Consider the following 12408-nt stretch of genomic DNA (forward strand, 5'->3'; position numbering starts at 1 on the left):
TCCTAAATGCTTACACAAAGCTAGTAGTAAAATGATGTAGCTAATTTAGCACTATTTTTTATTTCATTTTTGTATTTTCCCCTTTGGTAGAGTGTAGATATTATTGGACATGGAATTCAAACCAACACATGCCAAGGGAGAGTTACCAATTACCATGGGAACAAAACAATCATCTAATGCCACTAAAAGACAGACACCTAAGATTTGTCAAATTTACCAAATGAAAATTATAGTTTACACCCTCCGATCATAATTATAAGCACTAATCGTTTGTTTAATAGCCACCTATTGTGCTAGCATTTTTCCACTCACAAAAATTAAACCATTTGCTTAAGAAATGAAATGTTAAATACCGGCTATTGTGAGATTAATGGTTTGTCTCATAGTCAGCTCATTCAGCAATATAAGGTTGTTTTCCATTCACAAAGTTGAAGTACTTGATTAATTTACCAATTGTTTGCTGAATTAGTATGTCAAACTTAAAATAATGTAATTTTATAATAATAAAATACACAAAGAATTAAACATGTAGTGTGGGGGCATTGGAGAGAGCATAGGCACAGATCTAGGACCGCTTAAGAAGCAAGAAAGATTCAATCTTTGAAGGCAAGAATCAAGATTGAACTTACCATAGTGCCAAGTGAGAGACAGATTGAAGTTTTATGTGGGGTTTGTGGTTTGTTTGTTAAGATTTCAAAGAGAGAAACGTGACGTGAATTAGCAGTAAACAGGACCATTAATAAGTAAGGTAAAGTGGAGTTGTTGTAGGTTTCTAACAAATAAGGATTTGTTCCTAACCACATGTTTTTCTACCCATATAGAAAATAGGAGCATAATCCGAAACCACACTTGATTAACCCATACCCGAAAAACATGATGAAGATCTAGAGCGGAAGCGTACCTGAATGAGCCATGAGAATCGTTGAAGGATCTGGGGTTGTGATCTTCCAATTGTAGATCACCCTTAGGGTTTCCTGATGTTCTTCTCTGATGGGGATGAGGAGAAACTTTTCACGTTACTGTGTTGTGTCTACAATTGGGGACCATAACCCTATATGTAACTGCATCAGTTACAATTCTGTTTTCAATATTTCTAATTTGGCCCCTCATCAAATTAGAATATTGCCTTATGGTATCTGCACAATATCTTTTCATAACACATATGCCCTTAGCCATAAGATCAATATTAAATAGACCACTTTAGTTTTGGCTAATTAAATAATGGCCCTAACACAATTAAAAGTTACATTTGTGACCCAAAATTCTAACAATCTCCCACTGGTCACATATGTAACTCTACGCATGTGTTAGACTTTATGAGCTCAAAAATGCCATTATATACCTTAAGCATATCCAAATAATCTCGTCCATTAGCCATGCCAGTACATAGAACCAAAGTGATTTTCGTTATATCAATCATAACTAAACCCATCAATGATTACTAGTACTGACATAACTAAATGACATAGATTCATTATGAAATGTGCAACATGAAAATCACAAGAAGGTGGCCCGTACTTGTCAATTTTCAACTGGTCCTACTTTACTTTAGTGAGATCATTCAATAACCTTATTGTACAAAGCATAAATAACAGAATATCAAACTTTATAATTAACCAAAAAATATCCAAATACTAGAGTATGCATGCATAATACCAAACATAGAACACAAAATTTATATATGAGTAACTCCCACTAAACTAAGCATTCATCACACTGCAAAACACCCATGTGAGCAGTGTGCTCATGAAAGACCTTAGGCGGAAGACCTTTTGTAAGAGGATCCGCTATCATGGAGTTTGTCCCTATGTGTTCTATAGAAATCTGTCCACTTTGTACCCTTTCCTTAACAACTAGGAACTTGATGTCAATATGTTTTGACTTGGTCGAGCTCCTATTATTGTTGGAAAATAAGACGGCTGATTTATTGTCACAGTATAACTTAAGCGGTCTTTCAATTCCTTCCACAATTCGCAGCCCAGTGACAAGATTCCTCAGCCAAATCCCATGGTTAGATGCCTCAAAACATGCTACAAATTCTGCTGCCATGGTGGATGAAGCTATGAGAGTTTGCTTGGCACTACGCCAAGAAACTACACCACCAGCCAACATGTAGATATAGCCTGAAGTGGATCTCTTACTATCTTGGCATCCAGCAAAATCAGAGTCAGAATATCCAATGATCTCCAATTGGTCTGACCTCCTATATGTGAGCATATAATCTTTTGTTCTCTGTAAATACCTCATAACCCTTTTGGCTGCTTTCCAATGATCCATTCCTGGATTGCTCAAATATCTGCCTAACATCCCAACTATGAACGCTATATCTGGACGCGTACAAACTTGGGCATACATAAGACTCCCTACAGCTGATGCATAAGGAATCTTTTGCATTTCCTGAATTTCTAAGTTTCCTTTTGGGCATTGACTGAGACTAAATTTGTCTCCCTTAGCAACTGGAGTATCCCCTGATGTACAATTCTGCATGCCAAACCTTTTAAGTACCTTTTCGATATAGCTCCTTTGTGACAATCCCAGAATACCCCGAGATCGGTCTCGGTGTATCCGAATTCCTAATACAAAGGAAGCGTCACCAAGATCTTTCATTTCAAATTTTCTTGATAGAAATCTCTTGGTTTCGGGCAACATGCCTATATCATTAGTGGCAAGCAGTATGTCATCAACATACAGAACCAGGAAAATATTTTTGCTCCCACTGAATTTGTGATACACACAATCTTCAACAACATTCACCTCAAAACCGAATGAGAGAATTACTTCATGAAATTTGTGGTACCATTGACGAGATGCCTGCTTTAGTCCATAAATGGATTTTGTCAATTTGCAAACCGTATTCTTTGGGTCTCCTGACACAAAGTTTTCTGGTTGCACCATATAGATTGTCTCATCAATGTTTCCATTGAGAAACGCTGTCTTGACATCCATTTGATGGAGTTCCAAATCATAATGTGCAACAAGAGCCATGATTGTCCTAAAAGAGTCTTTCGATGAAACCGGAGAGAAAGTCTCTTTAAAGTCAATCCCTTCCTTTTGAGTATAACCCTTAGCCACAAGACGAGCCTTATACCTCTCCACATTACCATTAGAATCCCGCTTGGTCTTAAATATCCATTTGCAACCAATGGGTTTCACACCTTCCGGTAATGGGACAAGTTCCCAAACCTTATTGTCTTGCATGGACTTATACTCTTCCTTCATTGCTTCAATCCACTTTTCAGAGTTGGAATCCTGCATGGCTTGCTGGAAGTTGATTGGATCAGCTTCCATCATACCATTATTTTCCTCATGTTCTTGGAGAAAGACTATGTAATCATCTGGAATAGCATTTCTCTTTTCTCTAGTGGATCTCCGCAAAGGTATTGGTTCTTGTAACACTTGTTCTTGAGGATCTTGAGTTTGTTCTTCATGAACCACCATATCATCTTGAGTAGGAGGAGATTCAACAACAATGTCTTGTAGAGGTTCCGTACTTGCTTCATCAGAAGCAACTGTATGAATCGGTCTTGGAATTGTTACCGACTCTTCCTCTAAAGCAAAGTCCCTAATCTTGTTCTCCCCTCCAAACTCAATTTCCTCAAAGAACATGGCTGTTCCCGTCTCAAAAATTGTCTTTAATTTGGGATCATAAAATTTATAGCCCCTAGATCTTTCAGAATAACCAATAAAGTAGCTGCTCACTGTTCGGGATTCCAATTTCTTTTCATTTGGCCTATAAGGCCTTGCCTCAGCTGGACATCCCCATACATGAAAATGTTTCAAACTAGGCTTTCGCCCAGTCCAAAGCTCATAAGGTGTTTTGGCAGCTGCTTTAGTTGGCACTCTATTTAGAATGTAAGCTGCAGTCTTTAGTGCCTCTCCCCAGAGTGACTCTGGCAAAGTAGAATGACAAATCATACTCCTTACCATATCCTTAAGAGTCCGGTTTCGTCTTTCAGCCACACCATTCATGCTAGGTGACCCTGGCATGGTGTACTGTGGGACGATTCCACATTCCTCTAGGTATTTGGCAAAAGGCCCTGGACGTTGTTCACCTGAACCATCATATCTACCGTAATATTCACCACCACGGTCAGATTTGATACTCTTAATTCTTTTGTTGAGTTGGTTCTCAACTTCAGCCTTAAATGATTTGAACACATCCAGTGATTGAGACTTTTCATGTATAAGAAATAAGTATGCATATCTCGAATAATCATCTATGAATGATATAAAATATTGTTGACCATTCCAAGAAGGTGTTGGAAATGGTCCACAAATATCCGTATGTATCAATTCCAAGATGCCTGTAGCTCTATATGCACCAAATTTCTTTGTTTTGGTCTGTTTACCTTTAACGCATTCAACACAAACATCAAAGTTTGTGAAGTCAATGGAATCCAAAATTCCATCTGACACTAGCCGCTCAACTCTATTTTTAGAGATGTGACCTAGGCGCTTGTGCCATAATGCTCCTGAATTGTTATTATCAATTTTACGCTTAGTACCACGTGATTCCACATTCAGGGATTCACTATAGGTGGCTACAGTGCTCAGCAAATACAGATTATCATATCCAATAAGTGAACCGGTTCCAACAATATTTGAATTAAAAGACAACTCGGCTTTACTGTTTCCAAATGAACATGAATAACCTGATTTGTCCAAATTAGAAACTGAAATTAAATTCCGTCTAAATGACGGTACCACAAAAGTGTCTTTTAAATCCAAATAAAATCCAGTACACAATAATAATCTAAAATGCCCTATAGCTTCCACCTCCACCGTCTTGCCATCTCCAACATAGATGTATCTTTCAACATCATTTGGCTTCCGGTAGCTTAGGCAACCCTGCATTGAAACACTGATGTTAGTAGTTGCACCAGAGTCTAACCACCAAGTGTTTCTAGGTACTGAAGCTAAATTGACCTCAGAACAGACCAAAGCAAAAAATGTACCTTTCCTTGCACGCCAAGCGTGATATTTAGTACATTTCTTTTTCATATGCCCAGACACATTGCAAAAGTAACAGGTATCATCCTCTTTCTGTTTCTTTTGTGCTGGAGCATCTGCAGCTTCATTCTTGGGCTCAACAGTTTTCTTTCTTTTGCCCTTGTCTTTAGAGGTGCTAACAAAATGAGCACTTTCTTTCCTTTCTTGCTTCAACCTTTCCTCTTCTTGCACACAAAATGAAATGAGCTCGTTAAGAGACCATTTCTCCTTTTGACAGTTATAAGATATCTTAAACTGACTGAATTGTGCAGGAAGAGAAAGCAATACTAAATGAATGAGCAAGTCATCCGACAGCTCAAGCTTTAGCGCCTTAAGTTTTGAAGCAATATTTGACATGCCCATAATGTATTCCCTTATATTTCCTTTGCCCTGATATTTCATGGAAATCAAGTTCTGAAGAAGAGTACTTGTTTCCGCCTTATCGCTTTTTGCAAAGCGCTTTTCAATTTCAGCAAGGAAATCTTTGGCACCTTTTATCTCTTCCGAGATAGTACCCCTAAAGACCTCAGGAATGCCGCGCTTAATGATCATAAGACTCATGCGATTGGAGCGATCCCACTTCTCATAATCTTTCCTCTGTTCAGAGGTACTAGATTCCGTAGGAGAAGCGGGTTTCTCCACCCTTAGTGCAAGGTCAAGATCCATGCAGCCAAGAACAATTTCCATGTTCTCTTTCCAATCCTTAAAATTTGTTCCATCAAGGATCGGAACCGAATTCAGATTAGCAGATATCGAACCAATAGTTGCTAAAAGTAGAACAAAAACAAATGCTGTAAATATACTCACATTAAGAAAAATTGAATCATTAATATGTTCAAATAATGGCATAACCCATCTCAAGATACCTAGTGCACCATCAATATCATGTCTTTTGACAGTAATACTAATTGCTAGTGGTACTCTTGTTGTAATGATCAAACATTGATAATAAATCATGTCAAATAACAAATCCTTCTTTGGATTGATTTATCATTCACATGTAAGCCTTTAAAATTATCACATGTTTATCATCACAGGTGTGTATGAAATCCGGCCAAGCATTAACTTTTCCTTTGGGGTCCATTAATACTCGCATGGATAAACATATACACGCACAAACTTTTAATATTTCTTATGAGTAATCTCCATAAAAAGAGGTCACTTTTGTGACTTTCTTATTTTAATTGACTCATTTAAAATATTAAACAATTGTATAAAAAATATATACCAAGCCAAAATTTTGAACACACACTGAATTTTCCATATATTCAAACGAGTATATGTAACTGAATTATCAACCAAACAGCTTTTGATCAATAACATGATTCACAATTGTGTTATCTCTTTTATATATATATACGAATAAAACAAAAGAATTCATGATTCACATGAACCCAGAAAATAGAATTTTTCATACTAAAACCAGCATATATGATTCGTGAATTTCAAAAAAAAAAAACGAATTATATATGATCAATAACAAATCCAGCATGTATAGTTCGTGAGTATCCAAATCGAAAAATTCAACAAAGATCTGGTTTAGAAAATACATTCATCCAACAGTTTCGTTTTACATTCATTCAACAACGTGAATATCAAAATCTTGACACACATGGATAACCGATAAATAATTCACCGATAACGGCAATCACGAAATTATAACCCAATATTTATTCAAAAACGAAACTGAAAACCTGAATCAATAACCCAATAAACTCAAAAACAGAAACCCTAATATTTCAAGAACTACCCAATTTCATACATGAATCAGGTATGGGTGGCTCTGATACCACTTGTAGGTTTCTAACAAATAAGGATTTGTTCCTAACCACATGCTTTTCTACCCATATAGAAAATAGGAGCATAATCCGAAACCACACTTGATTAACCCATACCCGAAAAACATGATGAAGATCTAGAGCGGAAGCGTACCTGAATGAGCCATGAGAATCGTTGAAGGATCTGGGGTTGTGATCTTCCAATTGTAGATCACCCTTAGGGTTTCCTGATGTTCTTCTCTGATGGGGATGAGGAGAAACTTTTCACGTTACTGTGTTGTGTCTACAATTGGGGACCATAACCCTATATGTAACTGCATCAGTTACAATTCTGTTTTCAATATTTCTAATTTGGCCCCTCATCAAATTAGAATATTGCCTTATGGTATCTGCACAATATCTTTTCATAACACATATGCCCTTAGCCATAAGATCAATATTAAATAGACCACTTTAGTTTTGGCTAATTAAATAATGGCCCTAACACAATTAAAAGTTACATTTGTGACCCAAAATTCTAACAGTTGTAACATGAGTTTATTAGATGTTCTATCAAACTTCGGGAACCCTCCAATGTACCTGTCTCTGATTGGTGATTGTCTTTCAATTATTGTCTAATTAAGCATATAATCATGACTTGGGGTGTTTTTGTAATTACATGCTCCTCAAATTCCTGAAATTCTCTTGCACATTGAGATTTCTGAGCTGCTCCTGTTCTAACTATATTAGGACACTATGAAGACAAAAGTCTCTTATCCCTCATTGATTTATGGCTGGCTATAGGGATTAAAACTATGAGTGCATCTTTGCAAACTCAGTGAAATCAAAACTATATGGTGGACAAAAATGAAAGCCAATGAAAGTAACTTCTTTTCACTTTAATTTTGGTTTCAGTGTGATTATTAAATGAGTTTTTAAATATGCACTTGTCATTTTATAGTTGTGTTTTCTATCAGTTACAAATAATTAGTTGGTTTAAGTGATAAATGTTTTATTCTCTTTCAATAAAGTATCTAAAAAAATTCAGCCGCAATAGCTAACCCACTAGAATCTGGAGTGGATATCAAAACTTTGACATAATTGCCTCCATATACATATGCTGATAATAAAATAAAATCAAATACATCTATCAGTTTATTAATACATATGCTGGTTCAAGTGAATGTTTATTAGTAATATAATGTTCATTAATTAATAAAAATGAGCAATTTTTTACGTGCTTTCATTCGCACTGTATAGCAGTGCTCTCTTTTTTCCTAAAACTGACAATTTTACTTATAGATGTAGACAACCCACTATTTATTATATTCATGTCATATCCTTATAGTTAGGGACCTCAAAAAACTAATAATGTCATCCTTTTCTGTTCTATGAATCTCTATTGGTACTTGGGAAATCTGAAGGACCAAAAGGTAAGGAATTTTCTAATTCAGGTTTGAGTTAATTCGTGAAATCAATAAAATTTTAAGAAAAATCCAAGAAGTAATCATATTAATTTTAGATATGTAAACAAATCAACAAATAAAACAAAAACTTTCATCAGTGTAAATTGTACATTATTGGAGACATGCAGACAAATGGCTTCTTACATTTGCTCCAGATGTGTAATTTTTTTTTTTCTGTCAGTAAATGTATCCTTTATGTATCAAGATTCTTTTATGTAAAAAATTTCTTCACCATATTTTTTCATATTGAAATAATGTTGTGTTTGTCACGCTCTTCGTATTATTAAAAGACAAAACTTAGGTGTAGTTACTTAGGTGTTGTTTTTGTCGTTGGTCAATTAAAATTGAACATGTGGATTATTATTTCCACATCATTAATATCCTAAACTAATAATTTTCACACCGTCAAAATCCCTATTGTTTCCGTCTTCGTCAAAAAGAGATCTTGGGAGCGATGAACCACACACCTATTGGAAAAGCCAGAAATCTGCCACTGACCGCTAGCGAACCTGTGTTCACCACCTTTAACAAGAAGAGTAGGACTTAGACAGTGAACCATCCAATTGCAGCACCCAAACGACGAGGTCTTTGTTGGAGACGAAGAACAACATCGTGAGAACGCAGACGTGGACAGCGAACCAGAGGAAGCGGAGCGTGGCAGTGGTGACTATGAAGTAGGGGTATAGAGGGCGCCACCAATGATGCGGTCAAGCAGGTATTGGGTGGCAGAGTCTAACTAGATCCAGAAGTAGAGGGAGTGGAGGAGCAGATCTTGCACTATTGGGGATTAAGTGTGTTTTGCATAGATGACAGTCATGGGTGGTTGGGGATTTTCATGAAAAATTGGGGATTTTCTCTGGAAAATGCTTGAGCATCACCAATGGTGTTTCAAAACCCAATGAAGTGAGAAACGGAAAAGTGCATTGGAGGACCCCCTTGATTTTGAACGTGATACAACAAGAGAAACATGGAGCCACACCATCAACATATTGTGATTTTGTGAACTGTAACGGAAACTGAAGAGGAGTTTTGACGGTGTTAAATTATTAGTTTGGAATATTAATAATGTGGAAATAATAATTCACAAGTTCAATTTTAATCGGCCAACAGCAAAAACAGCATCTAAGTAACTGCACCTAAGTTTTGCCCATTATTAAATACAATAATAATCTCATTGCACATATAAGAATCAATGACATATAATAGCATATATATTTGGGTTAATCGTCTACTTGGTCCCTGTCTTTGTCTTGCCGTCTGAAATTGGTCCCTCCCCGGAAAATTTGCAAATCTGGGTCCTCTCATTTACAATAAGTCTGGAGCAGGTCCTCGCCGGAGGACGGAGCTCCGGCGAGTGATGACTTGGATCGCTGACTGAGATGAAAATACTTACGTGGATTTTAAAAATAAATAAAAAATAAAATACAAGTCAGAAAATTAAATTAAATTAATAAAATTAAATAAATTAAAAACACAAATTACACCAAATTAATTAATTGATATTAAACTTATTAAGTAAAAAATAAAAATCACAACAATCTTCCCTAAACAAATTAAACCTAAAATTAAACAAGATTTATTAATCCAATTAACTAAAATTAAACCTATTAACCATCTAACCCTAATCTGCTTATCAAAAAAATCCATGGTGAAGTTAAAAACGTTAAACACATAAAAACTCAAATCCACATCTCCTTGTTCATCATCTTCATCTTCTCCATCTCATCATCTTCATCCCCTCAACCTCTGTCTCTTCCTTTCTTCCTCCACACACCTTCTCTGCGGATCTCTCTTTCTCCCCTTTTTCTTTCTGGCTCCAATTGCAAGTTTCTGGGTTGTGGTGGCTCGGTGGCTAGGTTTGGGTGGTGGTGGTGGTGGCTCGGTTGTTGGGTTTGGGTGGTGTTGGTGGTGGCTAGGCGTGGTGGCTGAGGTTGACTGACGTCCGCGACTAGGTTTGGGTGGTGATGAACCCAAATCTGGAAAAGGATGAATAGAGGTGATCTCTCTCTCGATCTCTGCCTCTTCTCTTCCATGCTGAAACGGTGAGGGGATTCATAGATTGAGCACCAGGTCTACCCCTTCTTCCCTACGATTCTTGATTTTTCTTCTTCTTCTGACTTCAATCAGTGTTTTTTGGGTTGAGTTTTTATGGATTGAGATTGAAGGCTAGGGTGGATCGCTGGCTCTGGAGTTGAAGGTGGCTTGGCTGTTGTTGTGTCTTGGAGCTCATGTTTTGGGGTTTTAATCGTTGGATTGAGGTTGCGGTTGGGGGTGGGGTTGAGGTTGCAGGTGGACAAATTGTACTATTGAGCACTGGTTTGAAAGGCAAAGAAAATGCTAAAAGTAAAAGCAAGATGGATGAGGATGAAGATCCTAATCCCTTGATATTAGAATTTGATCTGTGTTCTTTCAAAAAAGAATTTGATCTGTGTATAAGACCTTAGACTTCCATTTGGTACAATGATATGACTTGAAAGTTTGACTACGAATTAATCCAGATAATTCATACTTGCTAAAAAAAAGTTTAATTGTAATTAATTAATTTGGTGTAATTTGGGTTTTTAATTTAATTTAATTTAATTTATTTTTATTTTTTATTTATTTTTAAATCCACGTAAGCATTTTTATCCCAGTCAGCGATCCAAGTCATCACTCGCCGGAGCTCCGGGCTCCGGCGAGGACCTGCCCCAGACTTATTGCAAACGAGAGGACCCAAATTTGCAAATTTTTCGGGGAGGGACTAATTTCAGACGGCGAGACAAAGACATGGACCAAGTAGATGATTAACCCTATATATTTAGCCGTGACAAAAAGTGTAATGTAACACATTTATAGGGGTTGAGACCGCCATAAAATTTACCATAAAAAATAGCAAAGTTTAAAAATCCCACTAAACTCTGGTTTATTTTCTTTTAACATCATTTAGGGGTAGTTCTTTTTTTTAGTGCTGTTTAACGCGTATTTCCACTAGATGACCCAAATGTTTAGGATCTGCATATAAAAATTGTATTAAATATGAGAATTCTTTGAATATTCGTGAAAAAAAAGATAAATATAAATTGGCGCAACAGATAATTCATACTTTACAAGAAACAATTCTGATCAAATTAAAAACACCCACATCATCATAATATTAGCATTCTCTATTATGATTTTTCTTTAGAAAAAAATTAAATTCAACATCTTAATTAAAGGTAATCACACATGTATCATCTCAACTAACCACATGTTGTTATGTGTATATATGTGGTGACTTATGCTTACGGCTTACCATATAACAATTTAAAAGTTGAATAGGGATTGTGCCTTTGTGGGGGTCATCTTTAGTGGTCTCCATGGAGGTCTTGCGTGCACATGGCTTTTGTTTTGATGGAGCCTTATATTTCAACTCAAATAGTCAGAGGAGTGTTGATCATGTTACACAGCTAAGCTAATACCCTTTATCACATGATGTCTTTCTCACATATGCACGTGATCACTTAAAGGACGCATCAAGCAAAGTTCTATTGTGCCAAAGTTAAAGTGGTGATGCCTTTCTCACTTTCTATTTCGTGGGTTTTGTTTCAAATTCAATACATATGATTTTCTTGATGGTTTGAATTAATGCTAAAAGATGAACATTTAATGAAAAGGTTTAATGGCTTCCGTTGAGTGGGGACTTATTTTATGAGAGATACACTTATTTTGTGTAAAAGAAAGGTTAACAATGCTATAATGCTATTAGAGCATCTCCAATGTTAGGTTCTTAGAGCAACATCAATGGTTTGGGCCCTTATCTGGTTCCTTATACACTATTCTGCACTATTCATGTGCCACATCAGAATTAACAGCATGCTAAGAGCCTGAAGCAGATTTGGCTCCAATGCATGAGCTCTTAAATTACTATTACAAGGGTCTCACTCGTGTCCCACCATACAACATTAAATTATAATATTTACTTTCACACAATTTAGATTTATAATTTAATATTAAATCAATACTTCAACTAAAAATTAATTTAATTAATACTTATAAGAATTTAATTGTAAATTAATTTTACTTAATATTTGAAACAATAAAATTTAAATTTTAACATGTTAACTTAAAAATTAAAAAAAAAAAAAACCATAAGAGGTGGCACAAGTGGTGAATGTGCATTTTCTTAAGGAATTTCGCCTAGGCTTCTGGCCCGGGTTCGATCCGTCTAAGGTAAGAAA

This window comes from Lotus japonicus, chromosome 1 (genome assembly GCF_012489685.1).
Source record: "Lotus japonicus ecotype B-129 chromosome 1, LjGifu_v1.2".
Classification (NCBI taxonomy): domain Eukaryota; kingdom Viridiplantae; phylum Streptophyta; class Magnoliopsida; order Fabales; family Fabaceae; genus Lotus; species Lotus japonicus.